This window comes from Labrus bergylta, chromosome 18 (assembly GCF_963930695.1).
Source record: "Labrus bergylta chromosome 18, fLabBer1.1, whole genome shotgun sequence".
NCBI lineage: Eukaryota > Metazoa > Chordata > Actinopteri > Labriformes > Labridae > Labrus > Labrus bergylta.
Genome location: NC_089212.1, coordinates 26,012,866 through 26,029,288, shown reverse-complemented (window position 1 = coordinate 26,029,288; position 16,423 = coordinate 26,012,866). Strand labels below are relative to the sequence as shown.

General features: G+C 41.9%; 2 protein-coding genes across 8 annotated transcripts in view; one reads left to right on the top strand and one right to left on the bottom strand.

Annotated features, from left to right (window-relative positions):
• numb (NUMB endocytic adaptor protein) overlaps positions 1-12,053 on the bottom strand; it is a 49,295-nt gene extending 37,242 nt beyond the window's left edge. For all 6 annotated transcript variants that reach the window (XM_020658324.3, XM_020658328.3, XM_020658325.3 and 3 more), the window contains exon 1: positions 11,898-12,053. The gene's annotated coding sequence lies outside the window, so the exon portion shown is untranslated. The remainder of the gene's footprint in view (positions 1-11,897) is intronic.
• Positions 1-16,423, top strand: part of LOC110002661 (ladderlectin-like) — a 191,065-nt gene that overhangs the window by 152,915 nt on the left and 21,727 nt on the right. The window lies entirely within an intron of this gene.

Below are 16,423 nucleotides of genomic sequence, written 5' to 3'. Positions count from 1 at the left end.
TTACAGCAAACACATTCTAAACTAAATTCCCCGTCGCAGACTTTATTTAAACATCAGAGTCAAACGTCTTCAAAATGTTCTGAGGTACGATATTATCCAACATGTTTCATATCTAACCCTAACCCACATTTTAGTCTTGGCCTTCAGTTTCTGTGGCAGAGCTCCACATGAAGCTGATTAATGTTCGACAGGTAAGGGTGTAACAATGTTTCTGCAGTATCAGAAATCATCAATCAGTGACACCAGAAATATGTTGCAGTACTCTTTTTTTTTTTTTTTTTTTTTAACCCGCAAAGGGCGCTATCTGCTTTTGGCTCATCTTGTTCAGCCGACTACTAAAAAAAGCACTCATTACTCCGCAGGTCACACCTACACATCCACACACTGATGGTAGAGGCCGCTGAGTAAAGAGTCCATCAGTATTAACTCATCCATTCACACACATTCACACACTGATGGTAGAGGCCGCTGAGTAAAGAGTCCATCAGTATTAACTCATCCATTCATACACATTCACACACTGATGGTAGAGGCCGCTGAGTAAAGAGTCCATCAGTATTAACTCATCCATTCACACACATTCACTCGCTGATGGTAGAGGCCGCTGAGTAAAGAGTCCATCAGTATTAACTCATCCATTCACACACATTCACTCGCTGCTGATGCAGCAAGTGGAGCAAATTGGGGTTAAGTGTCATGCCCAGAGGGGCGCAGGTGGCCTAGCCGTTAGTTTTCTCGCCCCATGTACAGTGGATGCTGTTCTCCAAACGGCCCATGTTTAAGTCCGGCCTGTGACTCCTTTCCCATTCTCCCTCTCCCCAGTTTCTGACTCTGTCCAATCTCGCAAAAGGCAAGAAAAGCTGCAAAAATAAATCGGGCCAACTCTTCACTGAGCCACAGCGGCCGTGTTAAGGTCTTAATTACCACAGATCAGGCAAACCACTGCATGTGGTTAGCAAGTGTTCAAAAGCAGCTTCTGTCTCTGTTCCAGCTGTTCTTCTTTTGAATCACTCGCAGGTCAAGGATAGGACGAGTAGTCATGCCAGATACCCAGACTTTCAAAAATGTTATAGTCTGAGATTTAAGTGTCTTTAGATGAGGGAGGGTGTTCAACTTTTTTTTTTAAATCTTCTAAAATTCAGACATTATGATATATAAACACACACGTCTCTGAACAAATGTTTTCTTAAACTTCTTTTCATTCACCTTCAAAGGTGAAACAGGAAACTGACTGAAACAGTAACAGGAGTCCACATGATGCAAAGCGTCTCGAGTTGACGTCAGGAATCAGCCAACCAAACTGGTCTTGTGAGCGTGAATGTAAAAGGAGCTGCTGTAGTATTCGGTGCAGCTGGGGAGCCGAGCTCTCTCATTTCAGGAATTCTCTCCACGTACCTGAACTCCCCTCTTTGTTTCCTGGTCGAGCTATTTGTCAAGAGGAGGATGACTGTAGAACAGAAGTTACGCAACAGATTAAGCCAAACTGCGGCTGCTACCTGAGATATTTACCCAGCAGATTTATAGTGCAGCTCAGGGCAGGAGGGGGGACAGCACTTTGTTTCTATAAAATGACATTGAGAAGGTCCAGAGCTACTTTTAATTTAAAGGTGTATGGGAGAGTTATGTCTTCTGAGACTTTGCTATGTTGCCAAGCAATGGCTTAATTCCTAATGGCTAGAATTGTGTTAGCTGGGCGGTTTAATTAGATTAGTGAACACAGCACTGGCTCTGAAAGCACAGGGAACACTTCTGTCTCACTGATCTCAATGGTATAAAGAGACAAGAGTGGACACAGCCTGGAATGCACCTGTGAAACGGCTGGACTATGACCTCTATTGGATTGAGAATGAGATTATATATCATGACAAGTTTCATCAGAAAATACAGAGATTCTAACGTCACAAGTCTAAAGTTTATGTAAGCAATGGAGCAAGCAACGTATTCAATGGTGCCCTTTTATTTCAGTGCCAGGAATGATTCAGCAGTCATGGTAAGACGCCTTGTTTTCCACAAAAAAAAAAAAAAAAAAAATTGGACTGCTCTGTTGTACAAGAGTCCAAAGGGAAAGGCTGTAATATGAACACAAGAAGTGATTTCACCATGTCCGTTCATCCTGGCCAAGGAGCCCAGCAATCAAGCGCTTTCTCTGCAGCCAAAGATGGAACGCAAGGCCATGAAGGCATTTTGTGTTTTAAGACTTGAGGAGCGTTTACCAAGAAAACATTCACAGCAGTCTTTTTTTTTTTTTTTTAAATTGCTTGATAAACTTGGTCATTAAGTACGAGGTAGAGCTGACCAAAACAGGATTTTTCATGCACGGGAAATATATCTGCAACACAGACACATCTGTAATAGGCCTTTATTAGGAAGTCAAGCTGTAGTATGATGGTCTTAAATCCACAGATAAGCAATAAACTACATGATGTCACATACCATTACAGCCTCCTGCACAGGAAAGACTCTTATCAGGGAGTGTAGGGTTCAGAAAACCTTCATGGCACATGACTGAGGCTGATGCAGCAAAGCTTTACCAAATCATATTGCTGTTGGATTCACAACAGTGGGAGGTCTGAACTTGTTACCTTCTTATCTATTGATTTTGAGAAACTGATTTACAGTTCTACCCATAAAGCCACATTTGTAAACTTCATGAAATAAGGAAGAAGAGAAAGGACAACTCTGCCCTGTCGTCCCTTCTGAGAAAATCCGGTTTTTAATAAAGCCGACAGACGTGAAGTCTCTCCCTCCTCAGCCATAGTCGGGGGTCTGTGCGGGCGGGCAGGCAGGCAGGCAGGCAGGCAGGAAGACAGAGAAACAGGCCAAGACTGCAGAGCATCAGAGAATGGAAAATTACCAGGACTTCTGAATCAGCCGTGCACCTTTGATCAGTCTGAGCACAGGCACCAATTACTGTGGGATAATCGTCAGCCCTCAGAGGAACTGACGAGCTGCAGGCATTGTGGGCACAACGGGTCAGTGACCAGCAGGCAAAGGCCTGGTCAACAAGGCTCGCGGAGCCAAAAGCCGACGGTGCCCCTCGTTGAAATGCTGCACGAAGGCGGCCAAACGGACAGGCAGCACAGTGAAGCAATTGTTTCCCGCCTGTCGACTCAGCACAGTGGCACTCTCATCCCTCTTTCCGCAGACCGCTCGGTGGTGGATTGAATGCTGAAATGTTGGGGAGTGTGTGAACCTGCTACTACTGCACATGTCTCTGTTTTCTCCCTCTCTCTCTGCAGTGAAACAGACGTAGAACAAATGTGCACACGCTGCTCACACACCTGTCCCTGTAATTCTGCGGTAAACAAAACGCTGCAGTGATAAAGATGCTGCACAGGAAACGTGTTCCTTGCTGCCCATTTGCACTGATAACGGCTTCACACTGAGGGAAAAAGGCAGCAGCAGTTTGCACCTCCAAACAAAAACTCAGCCTCTCTACTTGAGACAGAAAGAACATGATATTCTGCTCATTAATAATTGACATCTTCTCTGTGCATGGGGAGCGCTCATCGATTAGGTAAGGCTACTGTGTGGGCTGCTACTCCCTCCATTGTCAACAACACAGAGGCCCACAATGCTTCTCAGACCACTAAAACAACTTCACTTCACTCACTCACTGCTGTGATAACAATGTGATAACTCAATTACAGGAACTTGAGTGTCTCATCACTGAATCTTTTGAATACTCATATTTTACGGGGATTAAACAGAAGCACAGTAGCGAGAGGACTTTGGATCAGACACACTGCAGATACACAACAGTCTGTGTCGGTCCAAAGCAGATCCACACGGGCCAGGAGGAGCTTTCCTGTAAAAACCTTGAGTCAGCAGAAGAGACCGTTCTCAAAGCTCTGACGCCTCGAGTTACAGTTTTGATTAAAGATGAATATCAACTCATTTTATTCTGACTAGTGCTGAATTCAATTCTGTTTTTTTTGGTTTGTGACACCAAGGCTGCAGTTTCTTCTACGCCTTGTTCAGCTGGATGAAAACAGATCAAAAAATGAACATCCACCCTATGAACTAGGGCTGCTCAATAAATCACAATGTTATCGTTTTAGCAATAAAAAACGTCGCACGATTCTGAAATAATTGCAATAAAAAAAAAAGAGGAATAATAATATTTAAAGGAGGAAATATTTCTCATTCAGCATGTGTACATTTACCAGGCCACAAACTATGTCACTCTAGACAACAATACATTTTGCAGCTGAATCGAGCCACACACAAAACCAACTAGAACGTCAGAAACAGAGGCGCTGGTAGCCTCATGGTTAGTGCGCACTGCCCATGTACAGAGGCTGTAGTCCTCCAAGCGGATGGCCTGGGTTAAATGTAAAATACTTACACTGAAGTTACTTTTGGCATTTCTGTCTTTACTGATAGGACAGCTGAAGATAAGACAGGTAATGTAGGGAGGAGAGAGTGGGGTAGACATTCACCAAAAGGTCATGGCCAGGACTCAAACCTACAACCAAATGTTGAGGACGACAGTCGTTTTATGTGGGGCGTCTGCTCCACCAACCAAGCCAAACCAGTACCCCAAAGTCACTTTATTTTGAAAGGATTTCCCTTATGCTCTGTATCTGATGGGGAGATGACAATTAAGACGAGGGAGAAGCTCTTTGTTTGCAATCATCAAATACTGAATGGTTTAATAAAAGCTCAGACTGATTGGTTAGTGTGTGAGCGTCAGAATCTACCTGCAAGGCCAGGACCTCACTCCATATTCCACTGAACAATATTGGAGACTAACCTTCAGACTGAGCTCGGTGGGGGGGTGATCTGACATTGTGCACCATGTGTGAGGGAATGCCTTCACTGTCAGTCATACTATAGACAGGCAGTAATTAGACATAAACACAGACGCACGCACACATGTCACTTAGAGTTGCGACAGGGAGTTATTACAACCACCACACACTGAGACGTTCACAGCAGCATACAGAGGAACTGAGAGATGAGAAGCACTTTTGTGTTTTTATAGAGCAGACATCAAAATCAGACTTTTAGTCTCACAAGTAAAACAAGGCCTCAAGCTATTCTACAGAAACAACTGCAGGTGTAGCTTAATGCAGGTTGACAGCTAACAGGTCACATACAGTGTAAATACCAATTTAGATTTTTTTTTTAAATGCAATAAACAAAATATCAGTCATGCTTGTTTTCAAAAATAATATGCAAATGGACTTGGATTTGTATAGCACTTTCTGCTCACTTTTTCTTTGAGCAACACTGGGAAACTTGGATTGTGTTGATAACTGAGCCATTACTAAGTGAACTGACTGACATACATGCATAAGTTTAGGTGTAAAGGAGCTGAGAAGCTAGTCAGAGAAGAAGAACAGGTTGGGAACATTTACCTCACCATCGAAATTACTGAAACCAAAACTGAAACCACTGCCACCGGTCAGTCCTCTTGTATTGTTGTCTAAACAGACGGGTTCGTCTGTGAGGTGTAACACTTACAAAGTCCGCACTCTGTGAGGAACACCTGCGATCACTCCGTCCTGGGTCACTCATAATTAAACCAGAGATCAGAGGGCTGAATAAAGCATGAGCTGTGCTCGTCCAGGAGGCTCAGGTATCACTCTGTATAGGGGCCCAAAGAGACAAAAGGAGTCCCTGAGCCCCTTACCATACCATGAGAGGAGTGATACTGATGCTAACCTGAAAGGCAACTCCTTGCATACAGTGACGCACCCCTCCCCTCCCCCCCTCCCAGCTCTAATCCACAGTTTACAACAGCGGGGGCAAAATGAGGAACTCAATGCCCCTTGGACCTAATTAACAGAAAAAGACATCGTCCCAAATGGAGACACTCAAAGCAGTGCGACACTGTGCAACACCCACCCTTGTTTTTTTTATTTTTCAAATGAGAGCTGACAAAGACTAATAATGCATCTAAGAAACAGCCTGAGGATACAAATACTGCAACCGTTTGTAGAAAGCAATGTAGCGGTATTGAGTGAATGGATTTCAAACAGTATTCTTGGAAGTTTGCAAAACTCAATTTGCTTTTCCGGGTTAAGAGACTAAACTGGTTAAGGCGGATTTGTTTTCTCAAGAAATTCTGTAAAAAGTCTTGAGTAAAGGAAAAGTTAAAGAGCTGCTGTTCTGGTTTCTCTTTGCAGTACATTTACAGTCCGAGCTGAATCGACCGATTTAATGGCTGCAGGCTTTGGAGTGTGCAGGAGAAACAGTCAGTGTGGACGACGACAACAAACAGGCGGAAAGGTATCCTCTCTAATGACACACCAATGACATATTGTTTTCAAAAACATTAGTAAAGGAGTCCGCAATTGCTTTAAACATCTGTATCGTCCCTGATTTTCACAATCGGGTTATCTCTTATAAATTGTTGGAAATACTCTGAAAGAAAAGTCTTCACAACAAGTAAAAATACCTCTGTGGGCAACGGTAGAGTTCTAAGAGTCAAAACAGTCAGAACAATACAGCAAACATAAACATGCTGTCAGGTTTGCTAGCATAACCTGCCTGCTCGCTGTGTGTGTGTGTCTCTGTGTGTGTGTGTGTGTGTGTGTGAAAGTATCTAAACACATGATGCATCCAGCCTTCAAGTTGTTTGTGCCCGGGTTTGCAGAAACAGATCTAGCGTTTTCTGAAAAGGTCATATGGAACAACAACAAGAGTTTCCCTCGGTGGTTCAGCAGAGTCTGGAGGATAACACAACACTGCAGCTCACCGACAAACACATCAAACAAAGTTCAAGCCTACTCTGCGCGGCCACACAAACTATTTTAGGCTACTTAGATTAAAACGGGGTCAGCTGCACACATCTGAGATCCTGATTCTAAAAGCTCCCCTCTGGTTGAATCGTCTCAGAGCGTCCCTGTTGGATCCGGTCCCAATCAGCTCAGTATGTGGGTCTGTGTATGTGTGCGTATATATGTGTGTGTGTGTGTGTATATGTGGGTGTGCATCCTACAAGTGTGTACAGTATGCCTTCAATAAAATTATGCAAAGCTACCAGTTCCCTCCTGCAGCAGTGGCTGTGAATTTATTTATTTAATAGGGACAATGAAATTTAACATAATTTCAATACAAAGCATGAAACTGATGTGCTGCATAAAGAGTATAGAGCTATTGCTAATTTCCAACTCGTGTCCACAGTCGGGCCTTTGTGGAAACAAACAGATTGAAATGTACAACATTCAGTTACATAAAACCCCATAACACCATATGAGGATACATTAAAATACATGTACAACAATACAAATATTATAAACCAGTTTAAAAAAGTTTGAAGATACTCATTAAAAGTGGGTACAGCTCTGGCTTGCTTTGAGCATTTCACCTGTTTTGTAAAAGATTTTAAGTCGGAGATTAATTTTATTTCAGGTGGTAATGTGTTCCAGAGTTTACAGCGTTTGATGGAGAAGGCTGATTGACCAAACGTAGATCTACCATGTTGTACGCTACAGTCTCCATTCACAGTTCTTCTCGTTACCCTGTTTCCGTCCTGTCTTTGAACATATCTGGAGAGAGGTTCAGGGGCCAGATTGTTGATACATTTAAAAACAAGTTTGAGGAAACATAAATGCATAAAGCTCTCAAAACTGAGTAGATTGTGTTCTTTCAGTATGTGACAGTGATGCCACCGGACAGGTTTTTTGTCCATTATTTTCAGGGCCTGGTTGTATAGTGATGAGAGGTTTCTTAGCTGGTTGTGTTTGTTTATCCTCTGATAGAATATATGACAGGTCACGTGTGTTTAAAAACAGCCTCAGGTGCATTTTTGTCACATTTACCTTGAGTGAAATCAGATTATATAATCACACTATGGCTTTGGAGAATGTGTTTTTTGAACAGTGTTTTAGCAACTTTTCATCCCAAGATGTTACAGCTTTTAGCAGAGCAGAGGGTGAGAATAAATGATTCTCTAATCATTGACTAATCTGCCCCCTAATCGACATTAAGGCCATTAAAACCACCATGATGCCACCCTTAAACTTTACAAAAAAAGACTCAACAGCCTCAAAAGATGAACCATGCCTCAAACATGAAGATGTTTTCTATATTCTCATTCTTCAGGCCTTTTTCCATCGTTATCGAGTTTGTGGGGTGTGAGTGAAAAGCCGACGAAGGGACTTAAAGTTATCACCCTCTCTAGTTAGCCGCTAAATGACTAGCTGGTTAAACTGATTATAAATATGTCTATCAATCTCCTGCTGTGAGGAGCATGTGTGAGCCCCTCAGGAAGATTTCAGGGACAGCCTGTCTGAGACTTTCTACATATTTTCAAGAGTATACGTATATGTGGAAACGGCCCTTGTTCACATCTTCCTTTGCATAGTTTAACAGGCAGTAAGGGCTTTCACACTCACAGAAAACTCCTGATATTTACAGCCGAATCACTCAGACTTCACCCGGAGTTTCTCCTCCAGCCTCCTCGTATTTATTCTGCAGAAAGTCAGAGTGAGCTGATGTGAGAACACAGCAGGATATAATCAGGAGAATTCACCTGGAGCCAGTGGGAGGAACCAGTGGGAGTGCGACCATAGACTGTCTGCACGCCACCTCTACCATCTCCGTGCTCTAATCAACCTGCTGCTGCATGTTTCCTGTTCTCCAGGATGTTCTTCTCCACTCTTTACTTCACATTGAGATTCTCTTCAACTACACGAAGCATTGATACAAAAACAAATATTCTCATTATAGCATCTATAGAGGACTCTGCTGCTTGGTCTGCTACTTCCTGTCTGTCTGAAAGGGATTTAGAATAGATAGATAACTTAAAACTCTTTTCTAGCTGTATTTAAATAGAAAAGAAACAGCTGCTTTAACATGAATGAAAACCTGATACTGAAGTGTCTCTGTGCACCTGAATTTACACGTCCATATTCTCACCTTCCCACACTACTCAAACTGAATAAACAAATATCTGACTACTCATCCCATCCTTCTAAAATATGCTCAGTGTGCCCACACTTTAAGCGAGCAGTGATGTTGACAGAAAGCACGGTTTATAGATGACAACGTCAGCCAGCATGTTCAATGGCCCGCATCGAAACTGCGGCCAAAAAAATGAGGATTAAAGCGACAGGTGAGCAGTCAGGAGACGGTCACAGGAGACAAATGGCCCTGATGGAGAACATTTGTGGGAGTAACAGAGGAGCAGAAACACAAAGGGAAGGCATATCTGCTGTCATATCTATTAGGTTAACACTTGGCTGGAAGCTACGCCGACAACGACACTCGCTACTGCTTTCACCATCTGTGGCAAACAAGCTCGACTATCTCGCTGCTATCAGGGGACAAAAGTGAAGCCCTTTGATTGCATCGTCATCACACTGCGAGTTTATCTAGCCATGTTGCATCACTACTCATGCATTCACATGCACATCTCACTGCCAAGAAAAGGGCCTCTCCTTAGAGAACAGGGCGAGCTGCTGACAGTGGAGCTGGTTTTCTCCCACAGAGTGAATCACAAAGCTTCGGACGGATGCAAACTCTCACATTCTCCTCCTCTCTCAAACAGCTGACATGCTCGCACAGTGGGTTTTGGAGGCACAGAGCCAATCTTGCACTCCCTCATTCTGTGAGATGAGCTAAGCCATGAGTTACTCGCAGAATTTGGAGGGGGGGGGGGGGACTCCCACATCCCTCTTCCTTTTTGTCGGGTAGACCCATCACATTCCCTTCTAACGGTCATACATCATTTCTGAACTCTTCATTCCAGTCACAAACTTCATCACGGGCTTATAAACCAAAAAAGTAACAAGTCAACAATTGTGGCTAGGAAGAGCTTTGAAAAAGTGGTTAGTGTCCAGTGAGCAGGAGGTTTCACTCACAATCTGTCATGCAGCTATCTTTGTAAAGGCTGCATGTGGAAGGTAATGTGACCGCCGCTGTTTATCTGATCAACGAGGGAAATCTCTCGCTCAATCTGTGGTCGCTCCGAGGAGTAAAACTCCCCTCACTGCTAGTTTAAGGTCCGAGCAATGCTATCATTTCCATATGAAATAATCTCTGCGCATTATCACACCTCACAAAAATGTTAAGGCTGTGAGTCACAGTTGATATCTGCAGGGGGAATCAACCTGCCGTGTGGCTGGCTGCTGAACGTCTGAGCAGCTGTCTTCATTAACCACATGGTTTTTTACAAACTTGCCAAGTCACTAAACCTAACTGCAATGAATACAAACTCCTCAGTGCATGCTATGATCCTCTGACACATGTCGTATTGTGTTACATATCAGGGACACTTCAGTGAAACTGTCATTAACAGCTCTCTACAAACAAACAAAAAGACAACCAGGAAAACAAATCTATGGAGTATTAACATTAGAACTGTATTACACTGGAGAACAGACACACTGACCTTTCATTCATTTAGACTATTAACTTATATGTTGGGGCGCCGGTGGCCTAGAGTTTAGTGTGCACGCCCCACTGTACAGAGGCTGTAGTCCTCCCAGCGGGTGACACGGGTTCAAATCCAACCTGTGGCTCCTTTCCTGCATCTTTTTTATAATAAATTACATTATAATAGTGTTATGGTTTCTAGGCTGTTGTGTCTGGGTAGGTCTATTAGTGTGTGTGTGTGTGTGTGTGTGTGTCTGTAAGCTACGTTATATGGCTTACCCACCTCCAGTGACAGTGGGGGTCCCCGGTCTTTGACATCCTTATTTTTAGGGGTAAAAGTTTGGGTACCCATTGTCTAGTACACTCAGTGTTGTTTAATTGTACAATTAAGAAAATGACTTTACAGCTAATGGTGCCATTCATCAAAATGTGATATTTATGTTTACTGTAGTATGTGGTATCTTTGAATGGACATCAATCATGCGTTACACTGGTATTACACAACCACACATTACATGTGAGTTTTGGTTGGTTTTATGTCAAATAAGGTGCTAGCTGGTAGCTTTTCCATCAGGTGTTATGCCAAGAATTGCATCCCTGCTGAGAATTGAATGCACCTCGAGGAAGTTTTAGAAAAACTGTCTCAATCTAATTTCTGGTGGCAGATCTGCGATGACAAAGTGTCTGAAGTTTACACTTCATAAAGTTAAGTGTCGTTGTTGTTGTGGAGACTGGCAGTATTAACCTGATAGACAGATAGAATCTTTATTATCATTGTATACAAGGACACAACGAAACTTTGTGAGCAGCAATCTTAAACAGCAGCGTTTACAAAAACAACAACAACAACAATATATTTGTGGTGATATGAAAGAGAAGTATGCAAAAAGTGGCCAGAGCAATTTCTGTTCAGTGAATGAATGATAATAATAATAATAAATAAATAAACAGTTGTGGTGACTGAAAGAATATATACAGTTATTATTGTGCAGTGACTGATTAATTAAACAAATATAGATATAGAGATATAGTGTAAATAAGGGAAGTTATAGTGCAGTGACAGAGTGTATATATATATATATATATATATATATATATAAGTGTCTGTAGAGGAAATTTAAGGGTTGATGCAAAAAAAAAAAAAAAAGGCAGTGTAGAAAATGTACCTGTTATATTTTGAATTGTCCTGTAAGGTGCATACATTTTTCGTCAGGGATGCGTTTCTCTTCATAACACCGGTGTCGTGCTGAGTAACGTCCGTGACTTAAAGTTGACCAGGTAAGTTGAGTGTCGTTAGCTGCTTTAATAACGTTAGCTAGCTGCCTAACCTGTGAGCTCATTCGGTAGGGTAGGAGAGAGGCTTCTGTAACACCTTGTTAACAGCCTCACAGCCTCACAGCCTTTCATTTAGCTCTTTTTGTCCTGTTTCGTTAGCTATAAGAGCTAACGTAAAATCCATCGGCTGTGTCTGAGGGGAGCTAACAGCCGCGTAGCTAGTGCTGCTTAGCTTGGGAGAGCTAACGAGCGTTACCGGGGCTAAACAAACCGTTACACGTTATTAAACATACCTGTGATCACCGCTGCGACCCGGAAGATGCCCCGTTGAAGCCGTCACCTGTGTATCCCGAGCCGTGCCGTGCCAAAAAATAATTCAAATTCCACAGAAAGTGTTGCGGGAGACGCTCGCAGTCCAATCGCTTCAGCCACCGCCGCTGAATGGCTGCTACGCGGAGACTCAACCAAACTTCCTCCTTAGCAACGGACCGCCTCCGAGACTCCTGATTGGTCGAGAGGCGCGGATCGGGAGGTGATCGATCGACGATTGACAGCTCAACGTGGATCGACGTGAACATTCACTATATGTCTTTAGATATCAGTGATTAGCCTAGATTAGCTGCCTGATAGAGAGAGGATTTCACAACTATTTAAATTACTGCACTCTGATACTATTCTACTCTACTAACTATTGATGGAGTCCAAACTTAAAGGTGCACTATGTAGAATGGGTAGTGACATTTGAAAGTTGGATAAATGAAACTATTCTATGCTTTATTTTCTGAACTAAATACACAAACTTTATTCAAAGGAAAAAATGAGTCCCAGGAACCTTTTGGAGCTAAAAAGTTACCAGGAGAGTTACGGCTTCACTGTGGGACCACCACCATAACTTCCTGTGTAGCATTTTATGTTCAAACATCATTCCAGGGACCAAATTTCCCTCTGAGGACAGTTTGTGTATCGAGTTATGAATATATACCACAGAATCTGTACACTTCTCCAACTTTCACATTTCTCGACCAAAACTCCATAGTGCACCTTTAAAAAAAACAACCAATGATTGGCCACAGTAATAATAATAATGATTGTATTCATGTCAAAGTGCTTTGACATACAGCAAAAGCTTGGGAAAATACTTAAATTATGTTTATGAGGTGAGGTGGTGATGGACTCTCGTGGCCAAAATATAACAACAAAAAACATTTACCACACATGACAGAAACTCTGGATAAGACGATCTCAACATGATTGAATATTGATTGAAGTAATGATTGTTTTACATTCAATTCAATTTTATTTGTATACATTCGTAAACATTGATTTGTATAGAAACTGTCTGAATATAATCCCACCCGTACATATCTCCTCCTCCAGTGTGATATTACTTTAATAAAACAGTTTTACAAGCAGACAATAATAATACAAAGTATTAGTAATTTAACGGAAACTAACCTGTTGCTAAGCAACCCGAAAATTCTATTCTACCGTTGGTGTCCATGGTTACAACAGAGCAGCTACTCCGCTGTATGAACTTTTACTTGTTTGTTAAAAGACATCAATGTGATCATGAAACCAGTGACATCAGACTATTCAGACGTCCTGCATGCTCAGGAGGAGGGATACATGTTGTGAGAAGTCCCAGTGATGTTGTTCTACTTTATCATCACTCATGGACAAACTCTTGTCCAATCAGATTTCTTGGTCTGTTCAAAGCTCTTTTACGCCGCAGGTCACACCTCCACATTCACACACTGATGGTTGAGTAAAGAGATCATCAGAAGTAACTCATCCATTCACACACAGCCAATGAAGCAGTGGGAGCAACTTTGGGTCAAGTGTCTCGCCCAAGGACACTTCGGACATGTGGCTGCAGGAGCTGGGGATTGAACCCCGACCTCACAGTTAAGAGACGACCAACTCTACCAACTGAGCCACAGCCGCAGTTGAGCTGCATGGTGGTGCAGTGCAGGCCTGAACACCTGATGGGTTTACTGATGGGTCACATTTTGTGCACAATGAATCACTGTCAGTGGTTAGTCCTGACGGTGGGTTTGTCTGTGTTACTAAAGTTTTATTAAATATTGAACATTTTCTTCTTGTCTGTTTGTTTTGTCGCCTGTTCTGTTAATCTTCTTTATTTCTGTGGTTTTAAACATGCTGTAAAGCTTGATGTTGTCATTATTATTAAAGATATTTTCCTCTATAAAGTAGACAAACACAGAGGGATAATGCAGCATGAGCAGTGTAGTGAACCACTAAGTGTGAAGTACTTTGTGTTTGGTGTCCAGCATGTGACTGTCTCTTCATTATCTCCTCTGATATGCAAAAAAACAGTGAAACCACTTGATGATGATTCACACCTCTCTGTCATCACATTTTAAACACATCCTTCTTGTTTTTATTACATTATGTGTCTTGTCTTTCTCTGCAGTGTGCCCCTCATGATGTGTGTGTCCCCCCCCCCCCCCCGATGACGAAACCTCTGCCCCCCCCTTAAAAGGCCAGAAGTTTATCAGAGTTGAGCCGCATTCCTGACATACTTCTGAGTCCTACTAAGCAGCAGAGTGGCATGTCTTAAGGCCTGTTGCAAAACCAACAGAGAGGAATAAAAAGCCTGAGTTAACCGAAGCTGTCGAGCCTGTTCTGCTCATAATTACACGTCGATATATTCTCTGAACAAAGCTCCAGCTGTGAATCTTTCTCAGACATAATCAGTCTGTCCTCTTCTTTTCACGCCTCGCTTCTTTTAATCTTAATTATCTTCAACTCAATCTTATTTATGACTCCTTTTTCTTAACAACAAGCAAGCAGTCGTCCATCAACCTGTGGCCTCTCATTCAACTGTGTGGATGTTCTGCCCCCTTGTGGCCATTATCAGAATCAGCTTTATTGGTCAGGCATGTTTGACTCTGGTTTACTCTCTGAGTACAAGCATTAGAAACGAAATATTAAATTATTAAAACTGAAAATGATTAAAATACAAGCTTCATAACAACATGATGCAGTGGTGAGGAGGCTGAAATAAACAGGATGATAAATGATGTAGGAGGGGTTCATTGTAAAGAGGTAGATTTAGTCATATGTGATTAATGTTTCTAAAGATTAAGATTAAGATTTACTTTATTTACTTTACTATACTACTATACTATACTAATATACTTTACTGCCGCCCCAATAAAGATAAAGATGAAGATAAAAATAAAAATAAACTTTAATGATCCCCCATGGAAGAAATGTTTTTGTCACAACAGCTCCAGAAACAGGAATATAATTATCAAAAATAACAAGTTAAAAATTAAACATATACACGTCAGTTAAATAAAGGGAGAAAAAATACAATAATAGAATACTAGGTATGTAATGTATTCTACCTCTTGTGATCCTTAATGCTCACCTTTAATCCCACCTGTAATCTTTATTTGTTGCTTAATTTTGAATCTAGTTTGATTTTGTCAACATTGGGAGTAGATCTGGGTTCATTGACCTTGTTGTGGAGCCGACTGTCTCCTCTGTTAAAGCTTAGATTCTGTTTGATAAATGTGGATGTTGAGGCCAAGAGGAAAGGAGCTCGTTCCTCTCGCTCATTTCTTTGACATGTCTGCCTTCTTAGAAGAGACACTGTTTGTCAACAGGCAAGGGGCCTGCTTGGGGGCCCAGGCCCCTGAAGTATGGACTAATTCAAAAATAGACTTTGAATTCATGGATCCATGAATCCAGAATCGTTTTGAATCGGAAATTGATTCTGAATCGAATCGTGAGAAACCCAAACATTCCCAGTTCTCCAGTATGTTCTTGTCCACTCTTTAGTTCAGATTGTTATTCTGTTGAACTACACACAGCATTGATATGAAGACCCTGTCACGCCGGCGAGCCGTCTTCAGCAACAGGGTTTTTTTTACACAGATATTGCTTTAAGTTCTACAACTTGACTTGGATAAACCCTCATAATGATCCAGGTATAACTCCTACATAAGACCCTTTACCAGAGAATATTCCTCCTGTACACATTTAAATGCTTTATATATGATTTTTCACACTTAAATATAATATAAGTCAAGTATCTCCTCTGAAAATAACTCTGTGAGTCATGACTGTCTACAATGGGTGTAACACCCGAGTCCCACTGTCTGTGATGCTTTCAGAGTTTTCAGAGTCCTATCTTCACTTTGTTTACATCGCCAGGACGGCTGGCTGACTCCTCCCCTCGTGTATAAAAGTTGTTTAATTGAGGGACTAGAGAAAAGAAGAATAACATACTGTACTCACTGCTTAACTGTGTTTCTAGATCATCATATTCATGTCTCCCATTACAATCAGTGGTGTTCCATCATCAGGGATTTCTGAGAGTAGCATGTCCAGCTCCAAAACAAAATCATTCAGATTACACCCTGGTGGGCGGTAAATGATAGCAATGTACATTTTAATAGGAGCAGTAACCAAGATTGTGTGATATTCAAATGAGGAGTTGTTGCTCAGTGGGAAGAGTTTATTGAATTTCCAGGTATTAGAAATGAGGATACCTGTACCTCCACGTCCAACAGAGCGGGGTGTGTGTGAGAACACTGTGTCAACAGAAAGAGCAGCTGGTGTATTTTCTGGGCAGATCCAGGTTTCAGTAAGGGCAAGTGCCTGAATGTCTGACATTTTTGCAAGTGCTTGGATGAATTCAGTTTTATTCACAGCAGATTGACAGTTCCAGAGGCCAAAAGTAAATGAAGGGTGGGTAGAAGAGGCTTTCTTATGCAGAGACAAGTTGTTAAGATTTTGTTGTCTATGACAGATGTGTCTTTTCCTGTTCCCATGAATGACAGAGATT